We start from the raw sequence: 27285 nt of genomic DNA on the forward strand, positions 1-27285 counted from the left end.
TCTTTATTAAATTTATTGGGGTTACATTGGTTAGTAAAATCATATAAGTTTAAAGTGTAGAATTCTATAATACATCATCTCTATATTGTATTGTGTGTTCACCACCCAGAGTCAATTCTCCTTCCATCACCATATATTTGACCCCCTTTACCCTTGGCCTCTTGAACTAACTTTTATTTTTTTAACTTAAAGAACAATTTATTGAGGTGAAATTCATAAAATTAACCATTTCAAAGGGAACAGAAATAACAATTTTTGTAACTCCTACCTTGGGAGAGTCTTGATTATGAGAAAAAGCGGCACAAGTAATTAAAAGAACTTTTAAATGCTATAAGAAGTTTTGTGAACTGAAAACTATGAGTAGTAATACATTATACAGTTACTTCCGGATCAATGAAAAGTGACATATAATGGTATGGAAATATAGTCAGATGGACTATATAATGGAAATATAGTCAGATGGACTAGTGAGCATTGCCATTCATTTGGACCAGTGGCTTAGACAATCTTTAAAGTTCCATCAACACCGAGATGTTAGAGCTGTCAGATGTTCCTGCAGAAGTACAAAATATACAAAAGTGAAAAAATTTATCTTAATTTACTCATAAGAACAGTTCATCCTCAGTAAATAGTGATGACCATTGCAATGGCAGTGGCTATTGTGTGCTTGGCACAGGTATGATCCATTGCCATATTTTGTTAACTGCTGAAAAAGAAAACACATATGGAGGGATAACTACTATTTTTTTCGGTGCAGACAAAGTAAATGTCAAGTTTCTCAGTAAAATCCACGTGAAATGAAAGTTGGGATAGGAAGTGACATACCAGGTTATATTTTCTTCTTATATTCTGTTAGAGAAAACATAGTCAAGTCACTGATTTTCGGACTGAGACATGTCCTACTGTTTCCTATTTGCTCCTGGCCGTCTCCTGCCAGAGAGCCATCATTTGGCCCCTGGCCATGGCAGTTACCATTGAGAAGGGGTTACAAGGCAGAGTATGGTCCAGCTCTCCCAAGTCAGGAAGAAGTGTTTAAGGCGTGACAGTCTTGGGTGACTTGTCAGGCTGTGAGATTCTGTGAACCAGCTGTGGAAAGGGAGCCAGTTTTCTCAGGACCTTATTTTGTCTTCCTTTGTCAACTTTACTTCTATCTTCCTGTTCCCAGGGTAGACCTTTGGTGCCATTTTAGGTAGACTCTAGTCATCCAACCCAGTGCACAGAAAATGAGATATAATTAAAAATTATTAGATATTTAATACCATTCAATGCCCCCATTAAGCTTCTCTAAGATAAAACTGGAGAACAAAATTATAGTTTTAAATTCTTCCTTCTGAGAGTCAAGGCATTAACAGAGAGAGAGAGAAAGAGAGAGAGAAAGAAAAAGAGAGAGAGAGAGAGAGAGAGAGAGAGAGAGAGAGAGAGAGAGAGAGGAGAGAGAGAGAGAGAGGTCTGTTATTTCATCCCTGATGATGCCCTTAAGTATTCCTTATGCACATATGAAAATAGCAACCTACAAGAGATTACATTAGCTTTCCTAATGTAAATAAAAGTTGGTACTATCCATGGTTCAAAGGGGGAATTAAAGCCCAGGTTTCACTACAATATTCATTTTTATTCCAACCTAGAACTCACAGCATACAAATAGATGAATTCAGCTCCTAAGAGAGCAAAGCCAATTTAATCTCTGGCTCCCCTGAGGTAAATGTGGTTCATGGTCCTGCCTCCACCCCAACCTCAGCTATAATCCCTGGCTCCTGGAGGTAAAAATGCACTGAAGTGAGGAAAATTCTGCAGCAGGATATAATGATCCAAAATGACAGGGACAATAATGACAATGAATTTCATGTCTCCCAGTCATGAGCTGGAGATGCTTGACTAGGCTGACTTATACAATTAAATTGTTACAGGTACAGCAGGAGATGCAGTTAGCTGTGTGCTTTGGGGAACGATGCCTCTGGCAAAAGGCATATTGTGGCATCCAGACTCTTTTGTTAGGAACAAACTATTATTCCTCTAGGCATGCACCTGCAATTGTACACTTTAATAAAAGAAAGACTGGGTTAAAGACAAGTCTTTTAAGGTGTTGATTTTATCTACTTTAAAAGCTAAAAAAAAAACAAAAAAATCAATTACCCAATAACAAAAAGGTGATTTTTTTGGTTTTGTTTTTCCATTGAGTTCCTGGAACGTAAGTCAAATCTGAAGACAGTGCCTTTAATACTCATTTATGTTATTTGCAAACACCATTGTTGAACTGATTGGGTGTTATCTATTTTAAATCTGATAGACACATTACTTTCTTCAGAATAATAACAATAGGTTGAATAGGTAACTGAAGAATATGTATTTGAAAACAAAATAGCAGTGTCATTATATAAGTTTGGCTATGTGCTTCTTACTGCAGTTCTTTTAAGGTTGGTACAGTGATCCCTAAAATGGAGTGTGGGAACCTCGTGGGGTACACAAGTCCATCCCCTTGGTGTAGGAAGAACATATTACAACTTTTAATTAGGCCTATTTCTATCAAATTCCATATAAATGTCTGCTTTTGTATATGGTTCAAATGTCTGTCATATATTGTATACATGAATATATACACAATAGTATAGGTTTGTGTTTATGAATAAATACCTATATTGAGATTATATGCTGACATTTACTTTTGTAATACTCGACTTAATTTTCCTTTTTTGAACCACTGGGTTAGTAATTTGTCATCATTTTATGTCTTTGATAACTTACTAATTTGAATGTTTTCAAGATGTATTCAGGGAGAGGAAAAATTCCTCTGGAAGAATAAACATTACTAAATCCCTTCCTTCATTTCTCAAGGTCCAATTTCTGTGGACTTTGATTGAAGTGTCTAGAGGAAAACAAAAACAAAAACTATTGGCTAAGAGCACTTTTGAGGGGTCTAGAAGAAAACAAAAACTAAAACTATTGACTAAGAGCGGTTATCTTGGGAATCTCAAAATGATTAGAATTCAGCATGATACATTAAATCATGTTTATTGTTGTTTTTATTTCCATCTTAAAATAAAAATGTAATCACTTTATTTTAAAATATAAAGTTCCGTTTCCAAAGAGTTTTCAAGGCTCCTTTTCAGATCCTTATTATTGTACATACTGAGGGTTAAAATTGTGTAAATATTGACACATATAAAACAATACATATAACACATATATACTTGTCTTTTTTATCTTCTGTAAGCATTTAAAACTAATCTGTAGGGTTTAAATTTATTAAAGCATAATGAGATATGTTATATAAGATGATATGAACACTTTGGAAAAAATTAGACTCTCCTAGTACAGTTAGCATGCATATACCTTGTGATTCAGTAATAATTCTCCTACTGAGTATAAGCCCTAGAAAAACTCTTACGACATGTCCACTAGGAGATATGTACAAATAAGTTCATTGCAGTACTGGGTATCATTTCCAAAAGGGTAATAATTCAAATATCTCTCAGGAGAAAAATGAATAAATAATCTATAGTGTATTCACATGATGGCATTGAAAGTGAATGAACGAAGCTAAACTGAACAACAGAGATGAGTCTTAGAAAAATAATGTTGAAAATGGCACGATAACTTGTCTCACAGTTGTAAGCATCACAATCATACTTGAAAACTGCTTTCCAAGTATTGTAGTGTAGTTGAAACAATCAATGATATGGAGGTAGATAACTTAGGTTTACAAACTTACTGAGTTTTGAGCCCCACATTACACATCTATGTGTTTACTTTATAATGTCTAACACACAAAGTGTTTTGAGCTTTAAGTGAATTAATAAATGTAAAATAACTTTGTAAAACATTATTTAAATATTGTTTTATTGGGGTCAATTTTATGGGTATTCTACAGTCTACCAAATGTTTACTTTTCATGAAAATATCCCAACGCGAAACTTCAGTTCCACAAATGTCCCTTATAAATTTAAAATTTGAAGATTTTCCTAGGTAAGTTTGTAAAGCATTCTTAGGAAAAATGAAAATAGTGTACATATAAACATGCTCCACATAAGTATATTATCTTTGAAACTTAAAGAATTAGAAAACACAACATTTTAAAAGAACTTACTCTAAAACTATCTGCCTTCTAGATAGTGATTTAAAACATGGCTTTAATAGTTCTCCTTGTCCATATGCAGTTTTATACTTATAAATTTAATGGATAATTTTTATCTTGATTTCCTGTTACCAGCTTTTCCATTGTATTTCTCTTGTTTTTCGTGAGTTACATAAATGAAACTGACATTATTGCTCATATAGCAGGCATATTTTTTTGCCCCTGAATGCTGCCTTTTTTGCTGTTCAGTTTATCTGGATAACAACTAATGGTAAATGAAGTTTGACATGTACCCCTAAGAAACAAAACTTATAAACTGTGGCTTCAAAGGAAACCTTGAATAAATAGGACACATTTGTGTCCACCCAGGCTAACATCCAACATATGCTTTAGCTTCCTGATGATGAGACAGAGCAAAATAGCCCCTGGGAAAGTACGCAGTTGTTTATTGCTCACTTGACCAGCATGTATTAAATACTAGGCTTTCATTCTCTTATAATTATTATTTTTTAAGAAAATAAACAGCACACAAAGGAAGATTTGATCGGGTGTAGGGCACTGAGATAGTAGTCATCCCTATTGTACTCCATATATAAAAGCTTAAAAACAGTGCTAAAATTCACCAATAGTTGGATACTCGTATGTATGAATGTAAGTTGTTCGAGCAAATAGTTCTGGTGGGTTTGCAGTAAGTAGTCACCCACACACTTGCTCAGTTGAACATTTTTGAGAAGATTCAGGATCTAACGCAAAAGCTCTTGTATCAAAAATCTCCATTCCCCCACAGTCCCCAGTTTACTCATTCATCCAAAAAATATTTATGGAATTTCTACTATTTTTTAAGCGTTGTGCCTGGCATCAAGTGCATTGATGTGTCCAAATGCATTAAGGACAGAGTCCTGAACTTTCAGGTTTTGGGAGAGTTCACTGCGTATATGCCAACTATTGTGCTAAACATATGGTCCCTCCTTCCAACAGTGTTTTATATTTGTGTAGCAGAGTATGGCTTTCAAACATTTTTTTCCCCCACATGAATTACCTTGACCCAGCTCAGTATGTGTGCCTGGATAGGATAGTATGACCCCTATTTTAAAGTGGAAGGGGTATCCAAGCTAAATATTTGGATCAATAGTTTGGACATGTGGGGATGTGAAAGTGTTTTTTTTCTTGACTAAAAAGAAAGAGTTTTACAAAATATAGATTATAACATCATGGCATCTTTCAGCTACCATTAGGTTTTTTTAATTTTTATTTATTTTTTTATTTTAATTTATTAGTTTCAGGTGTACAAGACAAGGTAATACTTAGACGTTCATCATTTATATCCCTCACACTGTGAACCCCCCTCCCCCCATCCACTATCCCTCAGACCTCACACCGAGCCATCACATTATATATATAAAATTATAGTTGGCATTCATTAATGTTTAGCTTCTGGTGTACAGTGCCATGATCAGGCATCCACATTATCTCTGAGGTGGTCTCCCAAATAGGACACATGTCCGTCGGATACCCAACAAACTCTTTACAACATTATTGAATACATTCCCCAAATTAATTTTCAAAAAACCCTGAGGCCATCTTGTGGTTACCAGCTGCTTCCTAATCCCGTCACCTTTCCCCTTATCCCCCCCCCCCCACCCATCTAACAACTCTCGGTTTTTTCTTTTTGTCCCCAAAACTGTTTCTGATTAGTTCATTCACATATTCTTTTCTTTAGATTCCACATATAAGTGAGATCATATGTTACTTGTCCTTCTCTTTCTGACATATTTCACTTAACATAATGTTCTCTAGATCCATCCATGTTGTTGCAAATGATAAGATTTCTTTCTTCTTTATGGCTGCGTAATGGAGTATTACGCTACCATTAGGTTTTAAAACTGTCACACACTTTAACGAAAAACAGCCAAATAGTTCAGCAAAGTATATATATTTTTATAAGGGAAATTTCAGGTACATGCAAAAGTCATGAAAATAATAAAATGAACTTTCAGTTTCAATGTTTATAAACTCATGGCTTAACTTCATCCATACTCTATCTACTCCCCACTGCCCTCCATATATTTCATCCATGAATATTTTAGTTTGTATCTTTAAAGTTAAGGACTTTTATTTAAAATACAGCCACATCTAAAATATTTTGCGGTAATTTCTTAATATCAGATATCTGGTAATGTGCACATGTCCCCTGAAGTTTCATAACCGTAATCAGCTCATGATTAAAAAATTCAACCCATAAACAAGATCCTAGTTAAGCTTCATGTATGTCAATTCATTTTTTTTAACTTGTAGGTTTCCTCTTTCTTCCCTTGCTTCCTCGTGGTTTCATTTACCAGGTCATCTGTATTTCGTACACACTGGTCGTTAGGCTTGTCCCATTAACCTGTTGCTTCATAAGACACAACACTCAAACTTAGTGGCTTCAAACACCAATAGACATTCTCTCACAGTTCTGAGGATGGATAAGCTTAGCTGGGTGTTTCTCACTTGGGATCCCTCCTATAGTTACAGTGAGATGGTAGCTGAGGCTAGGGTCTTCTGAAAGCTGTCTTACTTACATGACTGGCTCCTGGACTGAGAAGGCTGGAACAGCTGGGGACTAGCCCCACTTCTCTTTTTCCACATGGCTGGGTTGCATTTTTACATAGTCAGACTTTTTATGTGGTAGCTGGCTTACCCCACTGAGTGTTCCAAGGCTTAATGCAAGTCTTCTTCTGACCTAGCCTTGGCAGTCACACAGTGTCACTTCTACCACATTCTGTTAATTAAAATGAATCACAGGGGCAGCCCAGCTTTAGGGTTTGGGCATTACAAAAATAAGAAAAAAATGGAAGCATGGTTTATTGGGGAGAGGTGGGACATCTTTGGTGACTAGCTACAAGAAGTGTTAATCAAGTTGTTTTGTCACAAATACTTTCTAGGTGGTGTTATGAATTTCCATCACAAGTCTCTTTGCATCTTTTTAAAAAAATCCATCATTGTAATCATTGCCTAAATCAATTACGGTATTTCATTAGAGGTTAAGAGGTTACAAAGTGGTACTTTCCTAACTTTGTCTTTCCTTCTTCATTTATTTGTTGGATTACTTATAATTTCCCTATATCAACTCTTTGCCTATCTCTAGTTACATTTTTTTTTTTTTTGGTATAAAATGTCTGGATAAATACTTGATTCTTTCCATTACTTACTAGTTTTCAAAAAGAATAAGATGGTATTCTAGTATCCTTCAAATGTGATGAGAATTTCTTTGATTGTCAACTAAACTCATGACTAAATATATTTGATGTGTGACAATTCATTAGAGTTATTGGTGTTCAAATCATCCTGTCACTGGCATATGGGCATCTCCTCAAGTTGGCTCTTGAGCCCTTTTGATATGCTGTCAAGGGTCCACGATGACTTCTGTGTTATCTGCTGTGACAAGTTATTCCAGGCTCTTCCTGAAACTTTTTTACCCTAGACCTGGAAGCAACCATTTCTCCAGTAAGCTTTGAGTCCTTCCTGTGGGAAATGGTAATTAGAGACTATAATCTGTTTGCTATGGATGTTCGTTACCACTGACTGGTCATTATCTCCAAGCCTTTCAGTAGAAAGAACAAAGAAAAATATTTTGTTAAAAAATAAAAACATGAAGAATTCTTAGACATAATTCCACTTCAAATACAGGAGTACGTGGCTTTTCTTTAAGCTCATCAATCATATCTAAAAATATTATCACTGAAACCATTTTAAGGTTTTTTGTTGCATTTTTGTTGTCATTTTTAGAGTACATGTAGACAGATTACTGTCTTTTAAAGGTACTTGACAAAGTTTCTATCAGTGTGGTTATGGCACCAACTCAATAAAACAAATCAATTTAATTTTGCTTTAGATCATTAGGGGTTTATATTTGTTAAAGCTGTGCTTTTGTTAATAATTATGTAAAATACACAGTTTCAAAGTAAGAAACAAAAACTATTCAAATAAAGCTAGCTTCTCGCCCTGTTCCCTCGACCTTATTCCCTTCTTATCCTTAAGCATAAGGGCTTTTTTTAAAAAAAAATAGAATTTTTGTATATCCTTTCATTGTATGTGTGTATGTTATATGTACACCTGTGTTTGCTCCCCTTACTATTTCTTAGATAATCGTAGTGCCTTGATTTTTTTCCACCTAATATAGTGGGTATCTCATTCCACTGTAGTATAAAGAATCATAAAATTTTGAAAAGATGAATTTAAAAAGCATCCAAGACCCTAATTTCATAAAATTAAATTTTATAGCTATGTTAGCTGCTTAAATCAAAATATATCCATTGGTATAGCTTTAGCCTTCCATAAACCACATTTTCAAGTTATTTTTGTTATTATAAATGGAAATGAAAACTTATTTTCTTTCTTTGAACAAAACAATGGCACATCCACTAGTTTTATCTGTATAGAGACATTAAAATTAGGCTGTGAGTCACAAATGCATGATTTTATCGTTATGTAAAATATGCTCTGATTTGTTTAAATTTGCTAAAACCTAGTTCATGTCATCTGCTTGTGTTGAATGCCAGTCTGCTTAGTCAGACTAAGTGCTCATGTTAATTATAATATTTTTAATACATAGGTCTGTTTTATATTAATACATGAAATTATATACTTCTTAGTAAAATTTAATTTTTATATTAATTGTACATTTAGAAAATTTAGACATGAAACTAATTAATTACAGTTTCCAGTAAAGATTTAAATGTTTGAGGGATTTTCTACTTTTATTTTAGAGACATGAGAAAAACATATGACCAAGAAATATAAACCATGTTTAAATATGCTGCATATTCAGGCTTAAAGTAACTATCCAATGCATTTGTCTCAAAGTAATTCTCTTTCAGAAATATGGTCTCATAGGTCACATTTGAGGGGGGGAGAAATATTTGCCATTGGAATATGGGGAACTAGGAAATAAAAAGTGTCTTTAGGTACTGATTTTCTTGCTACCTTATTGTGTGACGTATCTGTTGGTAGAATCCCTAGGTGCCCACTGATCTACCCACTGTAGCATGTTTTGTAGCATTCTTCAAAGGTATCAAGAGTCTTTCCCAGATAAATGTTTAGGAAAAATAAGAAACAGAGGGGTGAAAAAAACGATACTCAAATCCATTTGGAGTTGTTCTGCACACAAGACAACAGCTTTCTTAGTGTAACTAGAAGCCAGGTTGGTATCTATCCTCATAAGAAATTAGCAGTAATAAAAAACATCTCTTCAATGACAAAGCCCCACACTTCAGTTTCAACTACTAATTCTACAACCAACCCCTGGTAATGTAATAGAGGAAGACTGAAAAAAAAGTCATTAGTACATTGTTCTTATAAATAAACCTAACACCTTGGTAAGTTATATTCTCTTGAGCTAAATGGGCTACTATTTTAGATGTGAACTGGTTTCATTATTACTATTAATACTTACTCATATCACACTTTAGATTAATAAAACACTCTTAGATCGTTATGTCTGCCCACAGAAAACGTGAACCACACAACACCTGCTTTAAAAAAAAATTCAGCTCTGCATATTAAACACATACATATATAACTGACTTCCCAAACAAGTTATATAACTACTGTTCCTTTACTATCCAAAACCAAATAGGTATTTTTGCATTCACTGGAAAACTATTACCAACATATAATTTTCTGTCTATTCAGAAGAATAAGTCTTTTGAGCAGAAAAGGATAAAATGAACACAATAATTAGATGAGCAACTATCAGATTAAGAATAAAATCAAATAACTTGTACTTTAGGCCTTTATGTCAAAGATGATGAATACATAACTGAATTAACTTGGGATAGGTAATACCAAAGCATCTGTAAACCAGAAAGTTCATATTTCCCAGGAGTGTTAAATTCCAATATTAACCTGATGAGTACAATAATGAATGCACTTGGTGATTCATGCAGATTTACTTCCCCTTCCAGAGAACAAAGTCTGACTATAAGTCTGACTGAAAGAGATTTGAGATGGGGCTCCAGAGAGTGATCTCTCTCTGTCTCTCTCTCTTCCCCTCAGTAGTTAATTCAAGTCTGTTTTAGTTAAAAAAAAGAAAAGAAAAAAAGGAGGGGTGTAAATACATTATCATTAAAAAGATATTCTGAACACAGGATTTACAAATTGAGCAATTTCACTACTCTCACCCCCTTACGGGAATAAAGTACATTCATATTATCTTTTTCAACAGTTGTCTTTTCAAACAGCATTTTTGAAAGTAAATAACAGTACTTGCTAGTTGTAAGAAATATGTATTGTGTAAAGTAAGATTAATATGTATGTTTACATTTTCCCTCTATCCTCTTGTATATTTCCTTTTTTCATTACACTTTTGGATAAACTGGTGTCTTCATGATCCTTAAGTATGAATAAAGAGAGAAAACCATATTTGTCCATTCAAGTATATCTGTTTTTTCCCTTCTTTTTTTTGTAGCAAATTGGTCCTTCTCTTCTCTCCACCCCACCTCAAATGTAATAGAACTGATTTACCGCGGTCATTTTCATTTGGAAACCATGTGTCTGAATCTTCTCCCCTTTTTTGGTTAAGTATCTCCTTTCAGCAAGCCACAAATAGCCTCTAGGTGTCATTGAGGGTCTTCTGTCCGCCGGGTGGTTGTCTGTGACCAAACTTTTCCCTCTGCTGCCCTGTGCCCTCAGCATTAGATTCTGAGTAGGTGCTCTTCCCTCAGTATGTGTACGTTGACCTACACATTTTAGACTCTTTTCCTCTCTTAATTCCCTTTGAATTTTGGCATTTTAGCCATTTTTCACGGATACTAAACTTGAAATTTTAGACACACGGAAGGGCCTGACCCTATCAGCTCTCTTACTGAAATGATACTACTGGCTGCAACAGCAGTTACCAGAGAGCAATGCCACCCAGAAACCAGGTAAAAGCAAGCTACTGAAGTTGCAAGCGTAACCAACAAAGGGACAGGAACTCAGAAGGCCATTGAGTAGTAGATAGTTTGGTGGGGGGGATTCCTAATTTTCTACCTCTACCATCTGTATTTGATACACAGATTGTGATTTGTTTAAAGCAAGTTACCAAAAAGGTTTTCCTAACTCACAGTGAGAAAGAGCTGTAGCACTTTGTGTCAGGTAAGGGTCAGAGTATGATACAAGAGTCTGTCACCATGTGACGCCTAACGTTGGCCTTGGGGGATTAAGTTACCTCCGGTCTTCAAATCGATTTTCTATTGCCACAAGAAGAGACGTTTACAGGGTCTGAACAGAGCAGCAGCCATTGAGCTTGGAGTGCTGCTTTCCTGGTCAGTTAGTTGTAACCACTCTCATTGCTTGCTTTCAGTTTTGTCTGTGTCCAGATAGAAGTCCCATTGAGCTTGGAGTGCTGCTTTCCTGGTCAGTTAGTTGTAACCACTCTCATTGCTTGCTTTCAGTTTTGTCTGTGTCCAGATAGAAGTCCTCCAGAAAATTCTGTACCATTGCAGCACCGAGGAGCACTTGGATAGATCCTGATGGTCTCTGTATGTGTATTTGTTAATCTATTAAAAGGAAATAATGAAAAGCTGAGCCCTCTTCTTTACCCCCATCAACTCGTGAGCTGTAAGTTCTGGAGGCATGTTGGAGAATGGTTTGAAAACAGGAATTGAATTTTAGCCTCGTGTTTCTGCTGCTGAAGCTGCTGCTCTCCAAATTACAGGACTTCTTTCCTGGCCTGCATTTCGCCATCCAGTTTTTTAATCTGTGAAAGAATCTGATTCTGTCAGTAGGGCTTCAGTTTTGGGTCTTATCACTCCTCGTTTGTTTTGATAAATCTGCCCTCCAGGAGTTTGGGAAAAGTCCCAGGATGTGCAGAAACAGTTTCCGTGTAAACACTGCTGAACTTCCTGAGGTATGATTCTTTGGAAGAAGTTGACTGAATGTTGACATACTTTCTGTAGTCGAAGCGCAACCACTCTAGGGCTAGGTGTATGTTATATTATTGTTTCACCTGTGTAGACTCTAAAAAGTACTTTCTACGTTTTTCTTTAATTCTGTACTGTATTCTTCAAGATTGACCTTTACGTATTAGTCTTGGGACATTTGCAACGACTGTAATGGAAGCAACATTTTGAATAGCAAGGTGAAATAATGTGTAGATTCGTATCGTTCTAGATAAGATAGTATTTTTAGGTTTTTAAAAAATATGACGAAAAAAATATGACAAGCAATTTTATTTATCTATTCAGTAACCATATATTAGCCCCCCCTGTATCGGTAATGTGATAGGTCTTGGAGATACAGAGAATAATTCTAACTGTTTCCTTTCCCTCTAAAGCTTTTTGGCTGTTGGTGGATACAGACTAGCAGACCAGTGATTTGCAGAACCCTGTGAGCGATTCTGTGAAAGGGTGCGAGGGGGTCTAGCAAGCCTTCCTTAAGTCAATAGCACTTTGCTGGATTTTAAGAATGAGTAGTATATCCAGGTGAAGTCAGGAAGTGGGCCTCCAGTGAATGAAAACAGCCTTTAATACAGGGCACTCAGGATCTAGGGAACATGTTTGGGGGATTATTGGGAAGTATTTGGGATGAGATTTTATGCCAATTTGAAGGAACCCAGGCTGAGAGAGAGGTGAAAACATAGGAAAGAGAAGGTATATGACATGGAACAGCATTTATGCCTTTGCTCACATTTCCTGGACAACTCCGGTACCCACTAACTATATTTTCTTATGTTTTCAGTTGTCTTTGTGATAGTTGATAGTTGTTGTTGATAGTTGATAATTGTCTTTGTGGCTTGGCCTTTTTATTTACGTCTGCTCTTTCTAGTCTTTTGTTAAATATTCCTCAATTTGGAAGTGACTTAATAAACTAATGTCAAATGTTTTACAAATTTTTGTATTTAAGAAAAATCTAGATTTTTAAAAACTTCAGTAAGTGGGCTTTTTAAAAAATCTGTAATTGCCCAACTGGTTTATGTCAACATTTTGGAAAGAATATCAGTCTTTAAAACGGCATTAGAGATATAAATCCTTGGAGGAGTGAAGAATGCCTGGTGCATGCTAATTTTGTTCTTATCCAGGTGGAAGAAAGAGGAATAGCCAAAGCTATAGATAGAACAAAGAGATGTCAGCTTCAGCCTGGTCACAGTTTGGGCTTAGCTCTCCTCGCTAATCCCATATCAGAACGTTAGTGGTTTATTTATTTATTTCTAAGCTGTATCATATTAAGATCTTACTTTGACAAATCACATTTTGATTTATAGTCTGTGCTTTTGGCATGTGCTTTAATGGCATTAGCCAACTCTAGACACACACTGAATTCATTATGTACCTTATGTATGTAAGTAGTAATACTTCCTTTTAATGAACATACGGTCACATCAAAGTGCTGTGAGGTTGTTTTACAAAAGCGTGTTTGTGCAGTGCTCCTTGGAAGTTTGAAACGTGTGTTAAGTTGAAGACTAATATGCTGTATTTCAAGTTATTTTTTAATGGAGTAATATATTATGATTTTTGTCCTCTCCTTAAGGTGAATAGACTGTTACAGTCTGTTGAATCTTTAATTCTTAGGCTTAGGTTTTTAATTAGAATTCAACATTTTTTTACATATAAAGTTTTTATTTGTGACCAGATGAATTAAAAACTTATACAGTAAAATTGACTTTGAATTTTTATATTGAACTGTGGTCTGGATAAAGACAAACAAATGAGAAACAAAAACTCATAGACACAGACAATAGTTTAGTGGTTACCAGAGGGTAAGGGGGGACGGAGGGTGGTAGATGAGGGTAAAGGGGATCAAATACGTGGTGATGGAAGGACAACTGACTCTGGGTGGTGAACACACAATGGGATTTATAGATGATGTAATACAGAATTGTACACCTGAAATCTATGTAATTTCACTAACAATTGTCGCCCTAACAAATTAAAAGAGTTAGATAAGTGACTTTTTTTCTTACTGTCTCTTCTTTAGGCAGTAAGAAATTCTCAACATCTACTTTTATAGATAGCTCTGTATGTGGCAGCACTAAATCTTGGCTATGTCTGCTAAGATGTTTCTTGTCCTTAAAATATGGACACCCTTCAACAACTTTTGAGAGTAGGGTTCTCCCAAGGCAATTTGATAAAACAGGAGAAGTGAACCAGGAACAGGCAGACTCAGGATCTGGCATGGCTGTAAGCAGTCCTCGTAAGGGATGTGCTTAGCTATCCAAACCACCCGTTTCAGCTAACTTAGCAATCTTTGTACTCCTGATGGTGGTGGGTCTGAGTGGGGAAGCCATTTTCTCAGTGAAGTGATGATCCATGGCGTGAAGTACATGAAAACATCTTGAGAATTCTTTGGGAGAAGCGTAGTAGTCTACAGAGGACACTAGGCATCCTTTTTGAAATAGAGAGAGAGAGGCCAGTCCCTGAGGGAAGAGCTAGGGCAGAATGGCAGCTCTGGCCAAGCAAGCTAAGAGCAGAGTTCTCTTAGGACCAAGTAGGACCATAGTGTGCAAAGCAGATATTGGGTAGAGACTTTGATGCTTGGTGTATGTGGCGGGCAAGACTGAAGCCTGCTAAACATCAGGGATTCCCTTGTCTAGGGGTTCCCTGTAGGCAGATAACAGTTTGTGGGGAGATTCTAATTCTGGAGGGATAGGACCCCGTATATACTGCCCAGTACCATCAGGATTACTCAGGGACTGCTTAGGGCTGAGCCTGCTTGTTGAAGGTTGTCAATAATTATAAGTGGGTGAGGGTACCTTGACTCTCTCAGACGGAAACTAACAGGAGCTTTATTTGACAGTGACCACTGACTAGCATTTCCAGGAACACTGAGAATGGCAAGGAACTAACTTACTGAAACATAGTATTTGATTCTTTTCATGATACCACAAGAGTGAAAATACCCATAATAGTCATATGTCCCAGCCTAGTATTTAAAAGTTGAAAGTAAAACTAATAAATATATTGTCAGTTTGATGTGGCATTGTATAATATCTAAATTTATTATATATACATATATACATATATATATATACATATATATATATATATATATATATGTGTGTGTATGTATATATAATAGGAAATGATTAGAAGTGTGAGGGTGTGGTAAGCTTTTGTTTGTTTGTTTTTCACATTTGAGTCTTGCTGCATGTTACTGTGCCCTAGTATTTCAGAGACAAAGGGAACATTTTTTTAATGTTCATTGAAACCTTTTTGGTAAAATAGCTGTTTTAATGGTACTGTTAATTTTAATTTGTGTAAGAGTTAATCAGAAATGAGTTTGTAGCCTATTTATTGTATCATATCATTTTTAAGCTCTTGCATATTTATTGAGTACAGATTTGAATCAAATTCTCTACAATATTGGAAATGTCTTTCTCAAGTACAGGGTACATTGATTAGATATATAGTCAGTTATATTCCCCCTAGAGGGGAAATTCTGAAAAATATTTGATTTATGTTGAGGTGAAAATGTGGACAACACATTTCAGGTTAAACACAACTTCACCTGAACCAAAGTCATGGTAGATTTATTATTTGAAGCCCCCGTCAGCATATGGTGGTGGTGGCAGCAAAAATAATGTTTCCTCTTTTCCTCCCTCCCTACGTGCCTCCCTCCTTCCTTTACTTCCTTCCTCTTTCCTTTCCTTTCTCTTTCCCTTTAAATATTTTAACAACTCCCCAGCTTTAGTGAAGTATAATTGACAAATAAAATAAGATATTTAAAATGTACAGTATGGTGATTTTATTTATATATACATTGTGAAAGGATTCCCCTCATTGAGTTATAAAATTTTAACTTTCTATCATCAAAATGTGCAAGCATACACAAAATTAGGGTTTTGAACCCAAATGTTCCATTTCTAGCTATAACAGTGATCAATTCATGGGTATTCTTATTTGATATAGTTCCTCCGTTTCCCTCTTTCCTTGTCATATTTTTATTTCCTTCCTAGAGCGGAGGTGAAATCCCTACCTGCCTCTGAGTTTGTATGCTGAGAATGATTTTTACATTTTTAAATGGTTAAATTTTGTAGCATGAAATTATATAAAATGTGTTAGTGTCCATAAAAAGTTTTATTGGACCATATTCATGCTCATTAGGTAAGGCCAACAGCAGAGTTGAGTGGGTCAATAGAGATTGTATGGCCTTTACAGAAAAAGTATGCTTTTTCCCTACACATACCACATTTTAAAACATATTTAACTCATAGGGACTAGTCTTTATATTGTTTAACAATATACTTTATAGCTACCATGTTATTATTATTACATCCAACTAAATTAAAAATACTTTTCAATATCATCCAGTACATTGTCCATATTCAAATTTTCCGTGAAATACAGTTTGGCCAGCTAGAAATTGAAGTATCGTTGACGTTTAGAGCAAAAATTTTTCTGTGTATGTGTCAGGCAGTGGATTGCTTCTTTTATTTAGAAATGTGCATTTTCAAAGTAGATAATAGAATTCAGTTGTCTAATTTATTTTTCTAGTCTTTTGAAAAGTATGGATAGTCATATGGAGTCATCAGCAACTTACATCTCAAGATAATTTTTCAAAGTAGAAGATCTTTTTTCTTATAGCTAGTCTGTTTTTCTCCTTTGTGTTCATCTTTCCAGAAGAACAAATTTGTTGGCTTTAAAAATATGGCTAGAGCATCTGGCATAGTATTTGATGTATGTGGCTGCAATATTGACACAATTTCATTCATAATTATATTGTGTATAAACTTTCTTTTTATTTGAGAGATATCAGACATTCTACCAGCTGTTAGGAGGTAGGTAGTGACACTAAAGGAAGGGCCTTGTTCAGCTGATTCTCACACCATTTGTACCTCAGTCTTCTGCCTCAGCACATGCTCTTGGCTGTAAAGGTTCAGAATATCTATTTTTCCATTTCTCTCAGGGTGATCAGGCTGTGCTAACTTGATGGACACTAGCCAAACTCACAGAATATTGAATTATAAATTGATTAGTATAGACAACAGATAGTTTAGCATCTTCCTACATGCCAGGTACGTTGTCCTTATTGGAGATAAATCCATGGCAGTGATTGTTGGGATGGGTGGCATTAAGTTCCTGCCCCTAATTTATTAATTCCTATGAGAAACAAAACATCTATGTGGACCAGATGACTCATGATTGCTGTTAAAAAAAAATCCAGTAGCACAAACCTTAATTTGAATAACTAAATTAAGACCAGGATTTTGCTCAGTAAACATCACATTTGAGGAGAAGCAAGTAGATGTTCCTCCCAGAGTCTGAAACAGCATCCGTTAAAGATATGTTTGTCAAGTGAGCCTGAAGGTTTTGTTTTGCATTTAAAAAGGGAATTACATTCTTATTTTCTTCCTCTTTTAAAGTTTCAAGCGCCAAATAAAGTTTCTCAATAAACATTGAATCTGAGTCACTGAGACATATTCTGATAACAGAGGAACGAATATGATTTGGATAACTAATGAAAGATTATCGCAAACAGTAAAAGAGAGGGAAGGTAAATTTAGGAGAAGGATTCATTAACAATAATAGATTTTTATTGAAATAAATGGTGGTGTTGGCAGCAAAACTATCTCCACAAATGCTCTAATCTGATTATTTCAGTGGCCCTAGAAGATTGGCAGAGAAGTAGGTGTAAACCCGACTTTGGGGGTGAAGAACAGACTCTGATGGGTAAAGGGAAGTGTCACACTGTTCTGAACTCAGGTGTCCTGAGTCTCCAAGCCCAGTGCTCTCCCTGGGTGGTAGAGACTTAGCCTGCTTTTCATGTTAATGCGATAGTACACATTCTTTTCAGACAATCAGGACATTGGGCTCTGGTCAGGCTGATTTGATAACAGTTTGATAAGGTGTGGAATCTTCCTGTGATTAGAGAGAGAAATTTGATAAGATACAACAGGACTGGCCCTGCAACAGATAAAGGTTCTCTCTCAAAAGGCTGCTTCCACTTAGAATTCCCCAGCTGGTCCTTAGCGCACGGTACCATGTATTTATTATGTAGCTCACACTCAGAATCACCCCTGGGGCAGGTTGAGCCATTCCAGCAGGTCTGTAAAAAGTTGTGTGCATGTACTCACACACAAATGAGGAAAAGAGGACTGAAGGTGGTTCTGTGTAAGTGAAAGGATTCACTTACTTTTGCCAGTCCTTTTATGAAAGGTGGATTAGTTTCCTATTCAAAGACTTCTTTTACTTTGTTATAGAATTATATTCTTAAGTTCTTGGTTGGTTTATCTGAAATTTTGTGATTGCAGCTTCTAAAATTGGTAGAACTGGAAGGAACCTGAGAGGTCATAAAGTTCCACTCTGGTTTGAGCAATAAGGAAATTGAGGCACAGGGATCGGGACTTGCCCAGGTTTTTAGTCTCAAGCAAAAGACAAATCTGGCTGACGGAAGGAGAAAACTTTTTGAGAGGACATTGAGCAAGAGGCAGGAACACTGGGAAAGCTGAAGACAAAGCTTGAAAGATGAAGGACCAAAAATGATTCGCAGTAACCAAAGCCATAGGCGAAATCCTGTCCCAGAACCTGTACGTTGAAGGCTTTAATGCTGGTGACTGCGCATTGCATCTTGTTCTGCCTCCACTGCTGAACTCTCTGCCTCCACCTTCAGATTGGATTCTCCACATCCGGTTCTCGGGGTTATTAGTTCCAGATTGATGTGTGTGTTGAGAGCACCAGACTGGTGGGCCCAGATTAGAGGCCTACGTCCCAGTGGGCTTCTTTCTTTCTTGTGGGAGGGGCCTACTCCACCTTTCTGTAAGGCTTATGTGATGGGGCGAAGAGGGGTTAGTCGCTGGGAAGCAAAACCAAACAAAACTCAGACAGTATCTATGACAGAAACACTCCCAGTTAGTGGCTGGTTGGGAGGATTGGAACTTGGGTCTTTTGACTTTCCCCATTTTATGGCAAGTGTTGATTTTCTTTGTAAAACCTGATAGACGCTTCCTATTTTTTAAGAGAAACTGAAGTCCCCTAGATTAAGATGTGGTAATTCTAATATTTTGAAACACTCTGTTATCTTATTAACACTATTTTCCTCTGGATAGAAAACCATTCTCCTGTCTTCCTATTCTTTGTGACACACAAAAGAATACTTTGCTTGTCAGTGATAAAAAGTGAAGAGAGATAGAAAGAGAAACAAAAACAGCAAAGAGTACTCCTGAAGTATAGAGATTAAAGACTGTTGTTACAGGAAAGTTCAGGAAAACTTTGCTACTTTGATGAGCAATAAACTATTTAGAACTGGAGAATATGCAGGACTTTTTTGTTTTTATTTTTAAAATATTTTAGGCAGTAGCCATATCTTTTAATTAAGGGATAAAGTGGCTTTGACTTTCTCATATATTTTTTTTTACCTTTTAATAGTAATAGTTAACATTTATGGAGAACTATTATAACATACATTACCTATCTCACTTATTCCTCACTTTAACTCTATATCAATCCCATTATCATTCCCCTCCCTTGTAGACATGAGTGAAAAGAACCTTAGATGAAGCAACGAGCTTGAGGTTTCACAGTTGGCAGGGATGAGACTTGAACTTCAGCATATACTCCTATGAAAGAAGCTTGCAAATCTTCCTTCCATGTTACAATGACAGAAAAGATGTGTCTGGAACACTATGTTCAGTGATATTTTAGGAAAACTGCGGAGGAAAAAGAAAGGAAATGTGCTAAGAAATGGAGAGACTTTTTGGAACTTGTCACTTTTCCAAGTTAGACTATAAACTTACTCTGTATCTCAGAGTCCTGGGGCAGCTGGGCCAATCTGTTTCAATTTCTGCTCCACACAGTGATACTTACCTCAATGCCTGGCACATAGTAGGTGTTTAAAAATAAATACTGTTTAAGAAATAAATCTCAAGCATTTTCAGGACTGTTGTCTTGGGTGAAGACACCATGTGTTCTAGACTGCAGACCTCAGTAAAGAAAGACCCTTACCCTCAAAGCTAGGCATTCTAAGATGGCTTATCAGTGACTTTAGTGAATTTCACAAACAACCAAGAAAGACTACCTATGGCGTTAGGCCACACAGTTGTATGGCCTATAATAGCGTCTCCATAATGTATCTTGCTTCCTGACTTTAAAACTTCATTTTAATTTATTTTTGCCACATTGCTCCTTTCACTCTTTTCTTCCTTAAAAGTATAAAAACCTGTTTTTGGGTTATGCTAGAGAGGTAATTAATTGTCCTGGGTAGGTATGGTGGTGAGGGACCTTCACTACAAACTGATGCACAGAACTGTTTTTGCACAGATAGAGCTAATGAATACCCAAAGCGTTCTGTTGTTTGCAGTTTAAATGTGGCTTTATTTTTTATTCAGCTCCAGCTAGATTCCTAAGTATCTGAAAAGTAGAAAACTTACCTGTGCATTAGATTCATTAAAAACTTTTTCAAGAAAGGAGAGTCCTAAGGGTATAGAAACTTTATGTACTTAAATATGTCATGTTAAGGCACTTTACAATGTTTCGTTTACATGGGGCCAAAGAGCACAGATCCACGCTGATTGCTAATTATTCAGATTGTAAATAGCTTATTCGAGAACTTAGGGAGAGACAAAAGAATCATAAAGGAACAAAAGGCCTACGATAATGGAAACGATATTGTGAAGAGAGGGGCTGGGCAGAATTATGATGCAGGTGACATCCTGGGCCTGTATTTAATTGTACCTTTGTATTGAATAATAAAAATGATTACATGCTCAGTGCTAACAGGTGTCCCTTCCTGAGAACTGTAGTATGGGTAAGTGACAGCAAATTACTTCAATTCATAAACTTTGAATATTATGCTTTTATTTCGAGTTTCACCAGTCTATACTAGAAGACATTTCCTGCAAAAAATGTACATTCACCCAGGAAGATTTATAAACTCAATTCCTGATAAGTGTATATAAAATATAGTTTAAGAAAGTATGAATGAAAAAAATCACTTTGCAGTCAGTATTTAATCAAATTGTGTCATGCTAATACCATAGTCGCATTTCTGGTAGTTTATGCTTCATATAAGCTTTGGCTATAATTGCAGATTAGCAGTGATTATAGTTTATAGGAGGTGGTCTTGCTCTTAGGACTTAATTGCCTTCTCTGCGTTTTCTCTACTTCTTGCTAATCTTGACCGCTTTCCCTAACTGCCCAATCTAAAATATAGCCCCCGCCCCAGGGAGTTGCTCTCCCTGCTGCCTGTTTTTCCTTTCCTTTATTGTCATTATTGCGATTTGTAATCATCTTATTAATTTATTTTGATTGATTTCATCTGTCATCCCCATTAGAAGGAAGTTCCGTAGAGCAGAGATCAGGGTGGCCTTATTCTCCCTACTCAGTGGCACCCTAGTGTCTGGGATTAGACCTGGCTCACAATATGGCTTCAGTCAATACATGTTAAAGGGATATGCCACTTGCTGTCCTAATCATACATCACACGCGTGCTTTAACTTTGTCCCTGGAGTTTTCCTTTTGCTTGTGTTTTCGCCAGAAATTTTGTGATAGAAGACATCCTGTTCCCATTGTCTGCTGGGTAGCTAGGTAGAGAGACCGTAGTCTCTTGGTTCAGTGGAGACCACCATTGTAGCTGGGGTAGGGCTGAGGGGCTGGAGATTGTTCCTAGAATGTCTAAGCTTTGAGCACATTTATTTGAGCAATCTCTGACCTGTAATTATGTTCTGTAATCATGTACATTAACTCATTCACCTGTTCAACAAATATTTGAATGGTAGCAAATGCTGTGGTAGGTCTTGGGATAGCAAACTTGAATAAGATGCACGCTATTCTTTTAGGAACGTATTATTAGAATCAAAGTTCCCTAGGCCTGGAACTGGGACTTTGTGGACGTCTGTTGTGAGCCCAGTTCTTAGCACGGTCCCTGGCATCTTAGAAGCACTGAGAACATGTTTGCTCAGTAAATGAGTGTTGAATGCAAATGTTTCGAAAATAGTTTGTGCTGTAATAAGTGTATGTACAAAGTACCATGGAAAGCTCCGAGGAGAGAAGGTTGTTGTGTCTGGGAGGAGTCAGGGAAGGTTTCAGGAAGGAAAGAGGGAAAGTTGAATAGTCTATCAGGTAGGGTAAGATGTTCCACGGAGTAGGAACAATGTGAGCAAAGAGCCAGAAGTGTGAAAGAGCTGAGCTGTCTCTGAGAGTGGACACTGGGGTCAGCCTGGAGATTTAAGGTCAGTGGAAGGGAGCGGTGGGCATTGAGGTAGTTGGAATCCTTACACATTCCCGTATTCATGTGCCCTATGCAGTCAATAGCTCTTGGGCACAGATTAATCACCTCACCACTATTCATTTTTAGCATTTCTATAGGAAAATGAGTTATGTTCTAAATAGCCATCTTAGAATGCAGTTTTGAAGATAAAACCTGTTTTTAAGTTGGGACTAACTTTATTAGAAAATTGGTTACATTGCCTATATAAATTATCTGTTGCCACAATTCCACACAACAACCATAAAATCTCAGTAGCATAAAAACTATTAGGATTTATTGCTCATGCATTGGAGTGGTCAGGTTCTTCTGAGCCTGTCTAGGTTTGACTCAGAGATTCTTCTGGTCTCCGCTGAACTTGTACTCATGTTTGGAAGTACTGACTGTCAGATGGCCTTAGCTGGAATGACTGGAGCAACTTGCCACATGCCTCTCATCGTCCTCCTGGTAGCAGCAGGCTGGCCTGGGAGTGTCCTCTTCATGGCATTGGCAGAGCCTCCTTTTTTTTTTTTTCTTTTCACATCTACTGACATTCCATTCATCAAAACTATTTCACATGGCTGAGTCCAGAGTGGGAGAGGACACTGAAGACACATGACAAAGGGCATGGATACAAGGAGGGGCAGAGAATTGGACAATTTTTGCAATATACCACAGAACCTATAAAGGCTAATGAAATCAGGATTTCATTATAATTCTAGATCTAATGGAAGAATGTGATTTCTGATTTCATTTTCCTGACTTACTTTATAAAGTCCCTGTATTTTGGCCTTTCTCTTTTTACACATGTTGGGCCAAAATCAGAGAAACCAGAAATGAAGAAAACACTGAAGTGAAATCTTAAAAAGGATAGTAGCCATTGAAGATGAACCATTATATTCATTGTATAATTTCAGGTGCCACCCAACTCCTCTCCTTTCTTGGGACACTGATTCCCATATAAGTATTCAAAACTCATGACACAGTCATTCCAAGTCCAGAGCCATCTTCCACTCTGTCTTGTAAGGTGCATGTTTCCTAACTTGTTTCATGCATTGTCTCCCTGGTCCCCGCCTCTCCCCACACAAATAATTACTTTTATAGAAAATTTACTTTTGGAAATTACATTGTCATCACAATTTACCATGAAAAATATGTTCTCATTTTGAGTTTTCTTTTTTAAATTTATTCATCATCTGTACTTAAACTAGAATTTAGTAATCACACACACATGTGCACACACATGCTCACACACACACATACTTTTTCTACTCTACCTCTATCTGCACTCTTCCCATCAGACAGGCAAAATTTAAATATAATGATTATATTAAATCAGCTTGAGTTTGGTAGGTTATTAGCCTTTGAATTATCCTTGCCTGACTGCTAAGGAGAAGCTTCCTGAGAGGTCATTGTGACACTGTCAGTCTGAGACAGTGAAACATGCCCTGTGCATTTTGTTAGAAATGGGATTAAATCTTTAGGGAAGTATTCTTTCTTTTAAGCATCCCTTTCCTCCACTGTAGAAGTAGGGTCAGGGCACAGGGAGATGGAAGGAAATATTCTCAACATTTCAACACTGGCAATTTTAATTGACGATGAAATTATGGATAGGTGTTATTTTCATTGAGAACGATTTTTTTCTAACAGTTAGACTTTCTGTATGAATTCCTGGGTCCATATAAATAGGTCTGTGTACTGTAAATGGCATTTAAAAGTATGCTGTATTAAATGAAGATTGTATATAGAATTTCACAGCATCAAAGAATTTTAGATCCGAAGGACCGGGAAAACGCCAGGTAATTTTTTACCGAGGTTTTTTTTTCCATATTTACTCATTTTTCATACCATTTACACACTCAATGATTATTTTTCTTTTTTTCAGCTATTTTGCATGTTAACTTAGTTGCCAAACTCTGAAACCCTCTGAGGAGAGCAATATTGTTGTGTCTCCAAAATATTTATATTTGAGGCCTAGTCTATGATTACATCCTAAAATATTTTTTACTTAAAATATCTCTCACTATCCCATACGCAAAGCCATTGAGGATTCAGGCAAAATCCTTCTCTAATATCACTGACCTACATTCTTTGCAGTGGGTTGATTTAACATTTTGTTTTTCCAAACAAGGGAAAACAGTTATAGTTCCACCTCTCATGTGCTTCCTCTCATATGAGTTGTTAAGTTCAGTATGTGCACATATGTGAGATTTCAAGTGCAAAAGGAGAAGAGTAGGAAACAGATTTTCACCGTCACCGTCTGGGTCCTGTGTAAGTGCCAATGTAAAGCTATTCGCTGATTAGTGAATAGTATCATGTTGCTGGGCTCAAAGGAAACAGATTTGAAAATCCAAACTTAATAAGCAGATCAATTGGATGGGGGAGTTAAGATTATTGTATTGCATTCCAATGACATGCAGTGTTGTCAAAAACTTTTTTCTCCAGAAATAAAATTACAGGAGGCATACAGATACCTTGCAAAATGTCAGGAAAGGGGGCTGGGGGGAATTTAGTCAAGAATAGTGAAAATATACCACTTATCCCAGGAAACATACACTGCGAGCATCTGGGTATCTCAGGGTAAAGGGTGAATTTAATGTTTTGTGAGGGGGGAGGTCTACTGTGAATCTAAGAAGGTAAATGAAGTAAGCTGAATGTCTGCAAAGAAGGGAACTGCTGGGTGGAGGTGTGCGCTCCTGGGCCGAGAAGAAAGACAACTTATTTACTCCTCAATTGCTAAGAGTTTATCATAACTCTCTTTGCTTTCCCCCACAGAGCGAGGGAAAACTTGTGGGATGAGTCTTGAGGAAATAATTCATAACCATTTCCCTGCCATTCCACTTACTCAACTTAAACATAAGGGCTAGTTTTGGTTCAAGTTCAGATTTTACACATTTCTGGGATTTCACTGCCCCCCTTAAGTTTCTTGCTACCAACTTATTGGTGTCTGAAAATAAAAGATGAGCAAGGAAGGCTTCCTGCCTTCCCATGAGTCGGATGAGGAGATGTGGGAATCATACGTAATTACAATGGAATGTAAGTTGCATGAGAACAAAGGTCAGAAAGACCCTGTATCTTTCTCACCGTTGTGTTCCCTGAATTTGTTGCAGTGCCTGACTCATAACCAAAGCTTATTATTTTTATAACTCAATGGATACATAGATGAATATAATATCATAAAGACTATAAAAATAGTGTGTAAAGATATTATGTTGACTCAGAAGAAGGAGTGAACAACTTTGTCTTGGAGGGATGCAGACAAGGAGAGACTTCCTGGGGAGACGTGGGAACCTGATCATGCGAGATGAATAGGGATGGTTCAGAGCTTCCACAGTGGTATTCCAGCCAGAAGAATGAGTGTGGGCAAAAGTAAGAAGATGTGAAGTGACATGGATGTTCAGAGAGTTGCAAATAATTTGACAGTCCTAGATAGTGAGAATAATGGGAGTAGAATTGTGGCAGGTGAGGGCCTTCATAAATTAGTGACATACCTGACTGAGTCAAAGCAGGTGCTGCTGGGTATCAGGGCCAACGTGCAAAATCATGACCAAAGGAATTTATTCCCACCTCACTTTTCACTGAGGTTGATCTTGTTTACCTTCAGAAGTACTGGGATTTAGAAGCTAACTAGGGAAGCATTTCTTAGTGTAAGAGTAACAGAGCGTGATGAACTATACCCGTACTGTTTAATGAGATTTTATGTTAAAAAGGTATGAAAAGAAAGATTTTGTATTTTTAAAGCTTCGATTTTTATTACCAGATGATATACTAGATGTTATTATTACATATATGACTTTATTAGATTACTACCTATAGGACTTTACAAAGGAGTCTGTGATGTAATAAATGGGATTTCTGCTTGGTTCATTCGAACAGTGACTTCATATCAGTAGGATTTCAAATAGTTCATTTATATGTAGCTTTCCAGAGACATGTCCTATGTGTAAACCAGGTCACAGCTGGATGGATGAGAATTTGTCTACCATACAAATATGACTTGGAGTTTTTGTGTTTACCTGTAGGGTGTTGTATTGTTAGGTACATAAATCTACTAGAAAGACTGGATGGGATGTGTGCCCTTTTTAGTGCAGATGTGTAATCTCTAAAGAGATCTGTAATGGAATTTTTTGTTCAGTTTCTTTGGACTTATTTAACTTTGTGGAGCATACTCCAATTCAGCAAGGAGCCCTACATTAATAAAAGTTGGTTTCTTAGAGTTAACTTTAAATGTACCTACTGATCATTTTAATAGCAACTTTAGGCTCATGCTGAGTTGAAATTGATAGAAATGCTATCCTTCTTCCCACTTCTAGCTCAGCTCCTGCTGTTGTTTCCTTTCTTCTGCTGTCCCTCTATTAATTTTTGGATCAAATAACTTCATCCTGCATGTTGAAGTTTAATGTGCATTTTTCTCTTGATAGAGGATTTAATTTTGAGGGAAAGGTTCTTGGCTGATTGCATCAGTTCAGCGGTTTTAGACGAAGATGTTTGTGGGGAGGGGCGGCAGCATCTTCAGCCATTGATTCTCTCTTTATAACGTTGCCCTTTTAGCTGGAACAGATTACCTGTGTAGTGCTTCTGGTCCTGCACAGACTGAATCACAAGGAAGAAACTTTACATAAACCATTTATACTACATGTTTGGTATGCTGGCAACATAAATCAACAACAATATTCATTACCAATTCATCCCTTTATCAGTATTATCTTGATAGAACTGATCCCAATGTGTGGGAATCTGAACCCTGCTTCAATACATCTAGCCCTGGGTAATTAATTATTCAGGGCACAGAGAACCTGGCCCTGGCAATGTAGAGTAATTCTTCCTGGTCAGCGTTAACTCCACTGGCAATAATAAATAGAAAAAGTCTCTAGTGATGCCAGTATTTTAAAGTGATTAATCATCTTTCCCCCCCTTCTCCTCCCCCTTAGTTTTCTTTAACTAGGATTTTTTCAGCAATAAATCTTTAACAATGCAGGTAGGAATTGTTCTGTAATTAAATTTTGCCCTGCTTAATTTCTTACCTTTTATGTGCGGTTAAAAAAAATGTTACATTTTAAGGAGCTTTGATCAAA

General features: G+C 36.6%; 1 protein-coding gene across 2 annotated transcripts in view; it reads left to right on the plus strand.

The window, feature by feature from the left end:
- Positions 1–27285, plus strand: part of GPD2 (glycerol-3-phosphate dehydrogenase 2) — a 135895-nt gene that overhangs the window by 72529 nt on the left and 36081 nt on the right. The window lies entirely within an intron of this gene.

This window comes from Rhinolophus hipposideros (genome assembly GCF_964194185.1).
Source record: "Rhinolophus hipposideros genome assembly, chromosome: 6".
Classification (NCBI taxonomy): domain Eukaryota; kingdom Metazoa; phylum Chordata; class Mammalia; order Chiroptera; family Rhinolophidae; genus Rhinolophus; species Rhinolophus hipposideros.